We start from the raw sequence: 13,401 nt of genomic DNA, 5'->3' as shown, positions 1-13,401 counted from the left end.
ATGCTGCCACCTTGAACAGTGCAGTTCTAGTAAAAAAAAAAAAAATAAGAGTCCCATTAAATGCAACAAAATATTAAAAAGGAGAGATTTATTAAATATCTGTTCAATTGATGAGATATAAATATATACTTCTATGTTAATCTTTAACTATTGTAAATGATCTATTTGCTATTATGCAAATCTTTTCTAAACCACTAATTTTCTGCCATGCTTTTTTCTTGAACTTTTTCCTTTGTTTATTTAATACAGGTGCATTTTTTGCTGTTTTATTTTTCCTAGCACTTTTGTTTCTTTCATATTTATTACAACCCAAATACATTTTAAACATGTTTTTTCTCGCAAATATTTTATTTTTTCAAATGATCCTTTTCTTAAGCACTGGTATATTTTCTCCGCTAATATACCCCTTTTGTATTTTCTTACCCAACAGATTTCATTTAGCAGCTAATTTCTGTCATGTTGTTGCTAAAGAAGTCAGGAGCATTGTGGATTTGGTGGTAGATAGCGCTGTTAGTCGGGATAGTTCACTGTATCCTGTTGACTCTAACTGAGAGAATACTTCATTGTGCCCAAGGACTATAAGTCATACATGTTTACAGAACCACTTTCAAAATACAAGCAGGCCTCAATGACGAGCTGCCTACCCAATTTATTCAATGAATTATTCAAATAATTATGAATTATTTTTTTGCTGCATTTAATGGCACTCTAATGAATGTCTAGTTACCTTTTGGCCCAATAATTATTTTATTGAGTCTTTCGTTTATTTCTGTATTGTATGAGTGATCCTCCATGTTGTTTTATATTAAATATCTGCATTACTTGTCATACAATTGTGACTCACTTGTGCAATTCAACCTGGAAAGACACATAATGGAGAAACAACAGGAAGACGGTTAAAGAGTTTATTAATGAAATATTTCTTTGGCGCTCGGACCCCTGAGGGAGACGTGAACGCTGAGGATGAAAATGAGTTTGAATAAACATTTTATGATTATGATTAGGTATGTCTTCCCCCCTGGGATCCGATCCTGGTGGTGGTGTAGGCCTTGGTATGGAAGGAGTTGAGAGCCCATGGTGGAGAAGGGGTGGACGAGGGTCGAAGCTCAGCAAAAGAGCGGTGTCTTCCAAGCAGAAGGTCTTTAAAAGTGACGCCCTGGGAGATGATTGGCCAAGGAGGAGTGCGGACTTGCCGTTGATTGGAGCAGCCAGCGAGGAGTGATTGGACGAGACGGGGTGGTGAGTCTTCCATGTTGAATTTTCGTTTAAACTCCATTTCAACCTGGAAAGACTCACATAATGGAGAAACAACAAGAAGATGGTTAAAGAGTTTATTAATGAAAGATTCTTTGGCGCTCTGACCCCTGAGGGAGACGTAAACGCTGAGGATGAAAATGAGTTTGAATAAACATCTTATGATTATGATTAGGTACGTCTTCCCCCAAAAGGGCCGAGGCTGAACTGAAGAAAAACGGAGATTAGTTATGGATGATCTGAGGTGAGCAGGGAGTAAAAACTCAGACCAAAATTTTATAATGGATTAGACTCGGATGGGCTTACCCTGAGTTATAACTGAAGATGCGTGGATGACCGATGACAGGTCGGGTGAAGATGGGCTGCAACTGACAGGCGTCAAGGTGGCTAGATGAATGCCTGACAAGGCATAGGATTGAGATGCCTGCTAAGGCATTAATGAAAGCGCCTGCCAATGGCGGAGATCATGAAAGCCCAACTTTCTAAATGGAAATGCCTGCCAAGGCATGATTGAAAGCGCCTGGAGATGGCAGAGATAGAGAAGCCTAACCATCTAGATTGAGATGCCTGTAAATGCATGATTGAAAGCGCTTGGAGATGGCGGAGATAGAGAAGCCTAACCATCTAGATGAAATGCTTGCCAATGGCATGAGTTAGCCCGATAGCTGATTGAAACGCCTGCCAATGGCGTAGATGGTGATGAGCCTAAAGAAGCAGGATTGCTATGCCTGCCAAGGCATATTTCGATACGCTTGTCAATAGCCTAGACTGATGGGCCTGAAAAGGCAGAATGAGGAGCATGACAAGGCTTGGTTGGATATGCCTCAGTTTATCTGCTCTTTCTTTCTGGGTGAAACGACTAAAGGAGCTACATCTATGAACATTTACTTTTCCTTCCCATAAAAAGTACTCCTGGATCAGTGCTTCTTTGTTATCTTTGTGTCTCTGCTCTGTTCTCTCGAACCTCCAGTCGGTCGTGGCAGATGGCTGCTCACGCTGAGCCTGGTTCTGCTGGAGGTTTCTTCCTGTTAAAAGTGAGTTTTTCCTCTCCACTGTCACTACATGCATGCTCAGTATGAGGGATTGCTGCAAAGTCAACGCCAGTGACTGTCCACTGTCGCTACATGCTCATCCAGGAGGAGTGAACGCTACAAGTCACTGACTGGATGCAATCTGCTGGGTTTCCTTAGACGGAAAAAACTTTTTATCCAATTTGAATAAATAACTAACTCTCACTGCGCTGTTCAATGGTTAGGACTAATTGGAATGCATGTACCTAACTTTTGTGAAGTGCCTTGAGACAACATGAGTTGTGAATAGGCACTATATAAATAAAACTGAATTGAATTGCCTGCCAGTGGCGAAGATCGAGGTCCATCTGAAAGAGAGAAAACTAAAATAAAACGGTCTAAAAACGTGGTAAATGAATTGAAATAGGATAATAAATATGCGTATTTTAAGGAGGTTAGATATGAGAGCCAGGAATAGAGAAGGAAGATTAATAATTGATCTAGCCAGAGGAAAGGATTGGATAAGGCCGACCACCACCAGTAATTGTGAGAGTTCTTACCTAAGAACTGATAAATCGTTGGGCGAATAAGACAGTTGGGAGGTCAGGACGAACATACAAAGAGAATGCTGTTGAGGACCAGCGGTTGAGTTGTTGGAGCGAAGCTGTCAAAACTCGTAGTGAGGCAGCTGTAGTGGCCGCCCCGATTGGAAATGAGTGACTTGAGAACCGACTCGGGGGAAGATTGCATGAACTAAAATTCGTCTCAGATGGTTGAGGAACCAAGAAGCAGTCATGGGAAGTCCTCCGGAGTAAGGAAGATGGGCAAGGAGGTTGGAAAGAGTTGTGGCGTTGATGGCAAATTTAAACATGGTATGAAAAGGGCAGAATGGACCATTTAAACGAGCAGTGAAGATGAAGCAAGGACCTTTTCCTTTGTAATGTTTAAGATAAATTTTAAATTGATTGGGATAGAACTTTAGATCGGAAAGAGTTAGTTGTTTAGCAGGATCGAATGAGTAAATTTTATCTTTTCCAGGTGATGTATTTTTTGTTTTCCTGATTACAAAGTTCAACTCTCCTTTTGTAAATTCTAGAATTGTGCCATTCAAGGTGGCAGCAGGTTGGAGTAGCTCTGTTACTTTGGATTCCGATTTATTCTTTTTTGGGAACTATTCCTCTTGTGGTGGATACAGTTGATTTTTTTTGGATGACTGTCCACTCCAGTGTCGGATGCTATGCAGCTTGGAGGATTTTTTGTAATACTTTCTAATTTTGAACATTTGTTATGATGCATTGCCATGGCAACGGGGTTGTTTCTTACAACCGGGAGCAGCTGATTAATATCGCAAAAGCTCAAATAATACTTCAGCTACAACCCCAAATCCCTGATGAGTTGAAAAGGAGACACCGTGGATGCAGAGCAGGAGCAAAGAGAAGAGAAAGAAGGAGGAAGTTCAAACAATCTCTTCCATTGATCATGATGGGTAATGTGAGATCGTTGGGAAACAAGTTGGATGAACTCCGAGCCCTACAAAGCACCCAACCAGAGTATTGGGAATGTAGTATTATGTGTTTCACTGAGACATGGCTGCAGGATCATATCCCTGGCTTCAGCATCTCTCTGCCAGGCTTTCTGATCACATGAGCAGACAGAGATTTAAAGAGGAGGGGCAAAAGTAAAGGAAGTGGTCTAGCAGTACTTGTGAACAACAGATGATGTCATCCAGGACATGTTACTGTGAAGTGCCTTCTCTGCAGTGCAGATATTGAACTGTTAGAAGTGAATTTTTGTCCATAGTATTTACCCTCGAAATATAAGCCCCTAGTTCAGAGACAACCTGTAATAAAGAGGACTGTGAGAAAATAGTCACAGGAAGCTGAAGAAGCCCTGCGAGGTTGCTTTGAGGATACAGACTGGGACGGACTATGCCAGCCACATGGAGAGGACATCAATACCATGACTGAGTGTGTGACCGACTATATAAACTTCTGTGTGGATAACATCATCCCCACCAGAACAGTGAGATACTTCCCCAATAAGAGACCCTGGATCACCAGTGACCTGAAGGACCTGCTTAACAAGAAAAAAAGAGCCTTCAGAGAGGGAGACAGAGAATGGAGTATTGAGGAGTATACAGAAGCAACTTAAAGTCAAGATAAGAGACAGCAAAGAGGTGTACAAGAAGAAGCTGGAGAACAAGCTCCAGCAAAACAATATCAAAGAATTGTTGACAGGGATGAAGAAGATCACAGGCTTCAAGCAGAAAGATGATCAGACTGATGGAGGTCTGGACAGAGCCAAAGAAATAAACACATTTTTCAATAGGTTCAGTTCAGAAACATTTGTTATGATGCATTGCCATGGCAACGGGGTTGTTTCTTACAACCGGGAGCAGCTGATTAATATCTCAAAAGCTCAAATAATACTTCAGCTACAACCCCAAATCCCTGATGAGTTGAAAAGGAGACACCTTGGATGCAGAGCAGGAGCTAAGAGAAGAGAGAGAAGGAGGAAGTTCAAACCATCTCTTCCGTCGATTTTGATGGGCAATGTGAGATCGTTGGGAAACAAGTTGGATGAACTCCAAGCCCTACAAAGGACCCAGCCAGAGTACCAGGCATGCATTATCATGTGTTTTACTGAGACATGGCTGCAGGATCATATCCCCGACTCCAGCGTCTCTCTGCCGGGCTTTTTAACCATACGAGCAGACAGAGATTTAAGGAGGAGCAGCAAATGTAAAGGAGGTGGACTGGCAGTACTTGTGAACAACAGATGGTGTAATCCGGGACATGTTACTGTGAAGTGTCATCTCTGCAGTCCAGATATTGAACTGTTGGCAGTAAGTTTTCGTCCATATTATTTACCCAGAGAGTTCACCAGTGTTATTTTGGCAACAGTTTACGTTCCACCTTCCGTTGTTGCCGACACTGCATGTGATGCCATCAGCTCAGTTGGTGCTAAGCTACAGACACAAAACCCCAATGCTTTTGTGGCAATTTCTGGTGATTTTAACCATGCTTCACTCTTTGCTACACCTCCAACGTTTCAACAGTTTGTCAGCTGCTCTACCAGAGAAAACAAAACATTGGATTTGTTTTATGCAAATGTCAAGGACTCTTACATCTCTACAGCAAGACCTCCTCTAGGCAAATCAGATCACAATCTTGTTTTTCTCTGCTCAAAATATAAGCCCCTTGTTCAGAGGCAATCTGTAATAAAGAGGACTGTGAGAAAATGGTCACAGGAAGCTGAAGAAGCTCTGTAAGGTTGCTTTGAGGCTACAGACTGGGACGCACTGTGCCAGCCACATGGAGAGGACATCAATGCCATGACTGAGTGTGTAACCGACTATATAAACGTCTGTGTGGATAAGATCATCCCCACCAAAACTGTGAGATGCTTCCCCAATAACAAACCTTGGATCACCAGTGACCTGAAGAACCTGCTTAACAAGAAAAAAAGAGCCTTCAGAGAGGGAGACAGAGAATTATTGAGGAGTATTCAGAAGCAACTTAAAGTCAAAATAAGAGACAGCAAGGATGTGTACAAGAAGAAGCTGGAGAGCAAGCTCCAGCAAAACAATATCAGAGATGTGTGGACAGGGATGAAGAAGATCACAGGCTTCAAGCAGAAGGATGATCAGACCGATGGAGGTCTGGACAGAGCCAATGAACTGAACACATTCTTCAATAGGTTCAGTTCAGAAACAAGCTTTGCATCCTCCTCTCCTGCTCACAGCCAAACAGACATTCCACCTTCCTTTCACCCACAGGACCCACAGCTGTCCAGTAACACCTCACATTTTTGATCTTCCACCTCAGCCCTAGACCCTTCTGCTTCTACATGTTTGCCTTCAACCATATCAGAAGATGCTGATACTTCCTTTGCTTCCCCATTCCACCTGTGTGTCTCAAGAAGTCAGGTGAAGAGACAACTGGAGAGACTGAATAGGAATGAGGCTGCAGGTCCAGATCATGTCAGCCCTAGAGTCCTGAAGGCCTGTGCAGAGCAGCTCTGTGGGATTCTGCAGCACCTCTTCAACCTTAGCCTGGCCCAGAAGAAGGTTCCGGTGTTGTGGAAGACCTCTTGTCTTGTTCCGGTACCAAAGAAAACTCACCCATCAGCCCTCAATGACTATAGACCTGTTGCCCTGACATCTCACATCATGAAGGTCCTAGAGAGACTCCTGTTGGCCCACCTGAGTAAGCAAACAGTAAACCATCAGGACCCCCTTCAGTTTGCTTATCGCTGTGGAGTTGGAGTTGAAGATGCCATCATACACCTGCTTCAACAAACCCACTGTCATCTGGACAAAGCCAGTAGCACTGTGAGGATCATGTTCTTTGATTTCTCCAGTGCATTTAATACAATCCAACCTGATTTGCTTTGTCAGAAACTCCAGAAGACTCAGGTGGAGGCCTCAACAATCTCCTGGATCAAAGACTACCTGACAAACAGACCACAGTTTGTGAGACTGAAGGGTTGGGTGTCTAACCAGATAGTCAGCAGCACAGGAGCACCACAGGGGACTGTACTCTCACCATTCCTTTTCACTCTGTACACCTCAGACTTCCAGTACAAGACAGACTCCTGTCATCTGCAGAAATACTCGGATGATTCTGCAGTCATGGGGTGGATCAGAGATGGACAAGAAGCTGAGTACAGGAAGGTGGTGGACCACTTTGTGGCATGGTGTGGAAATAATCATCTCATTTTGAACGTGACTAAAACAAAGGAGATGATTGTAGATTTTAAGAAAACAGGAATAAGTCAAAAACTATTTCTATCATGGGAGAAGAAGTGAAGGTGGTGGAGGAGTATAAATACCTCCGTATTCACCTGGAGTTAGACTAGAGTGGAGATGCAACTGTGAAGCCATCTACAAGAAGGGACAGAGCAGACTGTACTTCTTGAGGAAGCTTAGGTCCTTTGGTGTTTGCAGCAAGATGCTGCATATCTTCTATAAGTCTGTTGTGGAAAGTGTGATCTCTTCTGCCATCATCTGCTAGGGAAGCAGCATCAGAGCCAGGGACTTAAAAAAGCTCAACAAGCTGATAAAAAAAGCTGGCTCTGTTCCGGGGACTCCTCTGGAACCTCTGGAGATCATTGTGGAAAGACGGATTCTTCATAAAATGAACAACATTATGGAGAACCCTGAGCATCCTCTTCATGAGACTGTCCTACAACAACAGTGTCTTCAGTCAGAGGCTTCTTCAGATCTGCTGTAAGATGGAGCGCTACAGGAGATCCTTCCTGCCCACAGCATCTACAATGGCTCTTTGAGGAAACCTTCATAATATGAGCTATAACAACATTTAATTTCTGTTAGGTATTATTTAGTCAACTCAGAGGTAAGAACGATGCAGTCAGAGTTACTTGCAGCAAGGGTAGCCCACTTTGCAGTGCAACTACAAAGTTTTTGACACCCTATCTCTTTATTTATATACACAATTCAACAGACAGTTCAGACAGGGTGTGTGTGTGTGTGAGACAGAAAGGAGGCTGGTTCACACAGAGATAACAATGATCTCACACATACAGGAAGGAAGGCATAGTGCAGGTGCCTTGCAACACAAAGTTTTTACATGAGTGATAACAAGTTTTTGCACCCATCCAACAGTCCCTCCTTTTATCACAAGTAAAAACATTTAATATAAAAACGAATAAGAAAAATACTCTGTATGAGCAGAACCCCACGGACGGTAAACAGATTATATTTTGTGGGAAATACTCATACGGTCCCGCCGCCCTCGGCAACCATTAAAAGTTAAATGTTGATTAATACTTGAAATCATAAAAATAAAAGAATAATACTTGAAATCATAAAAATAAAAGAATAATATTTGAAATCATAAAAATAAAAGAATAATACTTAATGAAAACAGTAAAACATAATAAAGGAATTAAAAAATCTGCCCTGTTTATGTCATCATTGCACTTTTTCTCATTTCACTTAAGCAACAACTTCTTTCGATTTTCTGCTGTAAGGTCATTTTATGAAATACAATGTATGAGTACACTCAGGCTTTTGATGTGATTTATTTACAACATGTCATCATAATCGTCCCCTTCATTTTCGTGCATTTCTACCTGGTTCAGTGTTGCATATGCCACCGTGACTGACTGAGTTACTATTCTTTGTACCATGCATTTGCAACATGGGATAATACATATTGACAGGAGACACAGAAGGCCCATGCATGCTATTACTGCAACTAAGAGAACCTTAAACAGATTTATCCATCCCCCTGTGAGCATCCAATCTAACCAAGAAGAGTTAGGATCTGGGTGGTCATGTGTCATGACATTTTGCAGATTCCGTAGGTTGTTTAATGCTCCCGTTATGTTTGCAGAGTGTATATTATCTGGGATATATGTGCAACAGGTGTTATTCAATAGAACACAAACGCCCCCCGTTGATGCTGTTAGAATATCCAAAGCCATGCGGTTCTGAATTATCATGGCTCGCATAGCGCTCATTTCTTTGTTTTGACCCTCTTCTACTATTATGGAGTTATGTAGAAACAATCCAAATCGATAACTTAAAGTTTCCACGCGCAGCATTAATTTGCCCACACCTAACCAGGGTAAGAGAGATAATAATGTTTTATCATCTTTAGACCAAAGTTTAAATTCATCTGGGACATTTGTTCCCCAAATGGGGTCATGTGGTTTAACATCTATTTCCCTTTTTGATCTCCTATGTGGTATAACTATAGTCTGCTTACCACAGTGTGATCTGATGTGAAAACTGGGGCACATACACCATACCAGCTGGGTGGAAGTACATAAGCGTTCTTATCACATAACCATGCCACCCCTTCTATCCAGTATGTGCCGTTTCCGGGATTATTCCTGTAAGTGTAGAAGTAGTTACATTTTGTAGTATTCCCTACAAAATGAGTATGATTCCCTGTAATATTTTGTCTTATGCAGTGTCGATGGTTTCCGGGGTCTGTTACATATGCTTTGAATGGTTCTGATTTCCCTGTAATGTTGAGAGGTTGCCATTGTTTTCTGTCGCAAGTGCAGTTTTCTGGGTCACAACTGTAATTTAATCTCTGGTTACTGAAAGATTGGTCTGGCATAAGAAAGAACTTTTTATTTGTATATCCTATCAGGCCCATTGATATGGCACAACTTGTCTCGGTGAGGTTCATAGCTTTGACATATATGGTGGGGCCTTGGGAGTGCACGGGCATTATAGAACACACATAACAATCAGTTTTATTTTGAGTTTTAGCTGTGTCATACACATAACGATACCAGTAATTTTGCAGAAATGAGTGTGTGTCATGTCCTTCCGTCAGTGGTCTGAGATGGGTCCCGTCTGATGTCCATCTCTTCTGGTTCAGTATCACCTCCTGTGGATCCTGCTTTAGATAGAGAAAGAGTCCTGCTACCAGAATTAAGCTCAGGCTTATCAGTCCTGTCCACATGTTACAGAGAGCCATTTTATAATTGGGCGCAGATCAGCTGTTTTCTTCACCGGTTTGAGACGCTGGGCCATATGGGTCCTCCAACTCCTTTGAACCCGAACTTCCTTCTGCTTACCCCGTCGGTTGATCTGGCTCCTGTAACGGCAAAACTGGCTTACAGTGGCTTTTATGGATCCAGGAAGGCCTCTCTGCTATTTTCAGAGCTGTGGGCGTTGTCAGGAGCACTTGAAACGGCCCTTTCCACCAAGGAGTGCTCCAATCCTTCCGGTGGAGTGTCTTAATCAGGACCAGGTCTCCAGGCCTCAGGTCATTCTGTGGGATAGGAGCAGAGATTATCGGCAGACCACTGGACATTTGTTTTTCTTTTGTCTGCAACATTTTATTCATCCACTCAGCTAATGAAGTTTCCTGTTGTGCTTTCTCTATTTCATTCATGTCAGAAGGCAGAGAAAACGGTCTGCCATGTACTATTTCTTTGAGAATACAAATTCACATCAGCAACTTGGTGTCACGTGATCTCAGGCTCAGAACACAGTGGGTGGAGTTATACAATGATGTACAGTAGGTGGCAAATGGAGTAAGACCAGTTTGATTTGGAGTTATTCTCATCCATAATTTAACCAGGGATAGGCATTCGGGCCATGGCCTCCCTGTTTCTTCCATTGTTTTCCTTAATCTTTAACTGAAACCCTAATGCTTTAGAACTTAGTTCTATTAATTTATTTATAAAATGAGTTCCATTATCTGACCTTATAATCTGTGGGATACCATATGTGGGGAAGAAATGTGTCACTAGGTTCATCTATTACAACTAGGCAATATTTCTTCCCCCGTGTTTGCAACAAATTATGCATGATCTGCAAAAATGATTTGCATAGTCAGAAAAATGTATAGTGTAGCATTAATGCTTTACCAGATGTGACATATTCCCCCCTTGACACGTGGGTCTTCCCAATGTGTCACTGTAGCCGCTGTGTTGTATAAATGTTTTGGGAGGATTGGTTTATCTTCTATCTGATAGATGTCATCTTTTCTCTGTGCTCCTCTCTTTAGCCAGGCCTTTATTTCTGTCTTGGGTGCTGACTGTTGGGCGTCTTTCAGCACGTCTGTGTCTATAAATAGCAGATCTGACATTTTCTCTTTAATAGGTTGAAATGAGTTAGTTCTGTCCCTGATGAAGTTTTAAAACCTCTATTTTGCCAAATCTTAGCATGGTGATGTACTGATCCGAAAACGTATTGGCTGTCTGTGTATATAGTAAGTATTTGTCCCTCATGTAATTCACATGCTCTTACTACAGCATATAATTCTGCTGTTTGGGCTGAGCATGTATTGGGTAGAGATTTAGCTTCTATTATCCTATTGATGGTTGTTATTGCATAACCAACTCTATTCTTTCCATATTCATCTTTAGATGCTGAGCCATCTACAAACACAACACATGAATCTGGTATAAGAGTTTGAGAAATGTCTTGTCTGGGTTTTGTGTCTTCTTCAACTTTTGCTTTATAAGAATGTGGTTTTCCATCTTCTGCAGTAGGTATTAGAGTACTTGGATTTAAAGAGCACATCTTTTTAGAGTTATGTTTGGCTGTGATAATAATAGCGATGTCAGTGTGATATGTCTTGCATGTAGCGTCAGGTGCTTCTCTTAATATTCCTGACTTCAACATATCTTGTATTACTGACTTAATACCTTCTTCAGCTTCTGGCTTTAAGGGGTATTGGCGGACTGATAGCCTTTTTTCCGATATTAGTTTAACCTTGTATGGTGGTAAATCCCTTTATAAGCCCTACATCAGTTGATGATTGGGACCACAGTTCAGGTGGGACAGCAGCTAGGGCAGGATGCATGTTGCTCTCTTTGCTCTCAGCTAAGCCCTGTATTTGTCCCTCTGCCTCATTTAAATGTGTCCTTGGATGGACTTTGACTGTCCACCCTAGAATGAGCTTCCAGATTCCTGTATTAGGATCTATTGTCGACAGTGTCAGTGCTGTTCCTGCAGAGGTTTAAAGCTTCTGTTTTTCCAAATTCTTATTATTCTTTTTTATCATATTTTATAAAGTAAGTCCTTATTACATTTAAAAATGAGATCAATATTTTTGGTAGTTGCTATTATTATAAATAATGCTTGGTTTAGTTCTTATTAAAAATAAAAAATAAAAACTCACTCACTGATGAACACAAAAAATGAAGGGCATATTATATCTTATAATCTTAGTTTGTTTTACCCAGTTTTATAGATACAACATACAGTTTCAGTCAGCTTTGTATTTAGTTCAAGTAACTAAAGTTTTATCTATTTCAGTCCAGTTCAGTAATTCTGTTAAGGTTCATTTCATCTTATGTTAAGTTTGAGTCTAATTCAATCATTTTGAACCTGACTGGAAAAAGTCTAAACATCTGTTAAAATCTTTTTGTTTTACCATAGAGAACTGACCTAATATTATTATGGTAATGTTGAGGACTCTAATTTTTACATAACATGAAACAGACATTTATTTCACAAAAACAGAAAGTCAAACACAGACATTTGGCCACATGAAAGTTTAAATACCCTGTTTGTAAAAGAATTGTGAAAAATTGAAGACGGGTCTATGAACTTTCTTATGGTTATCAGTATTTTCAATACAGGTAGAACCTTTGCTATCTTTATATGATTTTTCGAAAAAGATTCTGGAAACCTTATTAAGATATAAGTTTGGCAAAGATCATCAGAACATCAGACCTTTATTAGCGCTTTTAAGGTCCCTCAAAGATGCATTACAATAAAATCAGTCATTCCCATTCACACACATTCACACACTACTTACTTATTTCTCTGTCAGAGTCATTTTATTTGCAAAAATTTGAACATAATTTGACTTCTATTATTCTTAAAATGCACATTGTTTCCTCATAACCCCTTTTGTTTCCACAAGGTCTGTTTTGAACGCTTCAATTCTTTTTTTTTTTTATTCACCAAGAATAAATAAGGTGGTCTTAGTGGGTCCACCTTAAAGGTGTTATCTGTTGGGTGTCATGTTATCATTGTCAGGTCAGTGAGGTTCATAAGTCAGTCTGAACCTTGGTCATTTGTTCTGTGCACATAATGTTTCATAGATCCAGCCTATGATTAGTCAGCAAAACTTCCACCTATAGGAGAAAAATGTATTGTTAATGAATGAGCTGCATTTCCTAGGAACACTGTCTTCCTCCTGGATGAGCATCACCTGTTGAAAAACTTTCATCATTGTTTGTTTCACATATTCACTCAGATCTTTATATTATACCAGTAGGTGAAGTTGTTAGTATCTCATGTAGACAGACATATACTGTTGCATTTGGAGAGGATCTCAGATTAAATAAACATAGTTAGAGCTTCAATCCAAGTTCATTTTGTGTCTGCAGACTTTAGCCAATTTTTCTTTTCTTTTTTTTTTTTTTTAATACATAAAGAGCAAGATTCAAAACATTTTCAAAAGGCAGATTGTGGCAGAATGTAGACAAAACTGCTTATTGATTGACAAAATAACATTCAAGCACACAATCACCATATTAAAAGGCTCTACTTCTAGAGAATCACTAAATGTCTGGGGTCCGGTTTTGGCCCGCGGACCTTGAGTTTGACACATGCAGAGGTAGAGTTACAATTTTTTTTTTTTTTTTCAGACCTTTCAGCAGAGACAGACTTCTGCTGTTTGCAGAAGTT

This window comes from Girardinichthys multiradiatus, chromosome 12 (genome assembly GCF_021462225.1).
Source record: "Girardinichthys multiradiatus isolate DD_20200921_A chromosome 12, DD_fGirMul_XY1, whole genome shotgun sequence".
Lineage (NCBI taxonomy): Eukaryota > Metazoa > Chordata > Actinopteri > Cyprinodontiformes > Goodeidae > Girardinichthys > Girardinichthys multiradiatus.
The sequence above is the reverse complement of the archived record's forward strand: the minus strand, read 5'-3'. Positions refer to the sequence as shown.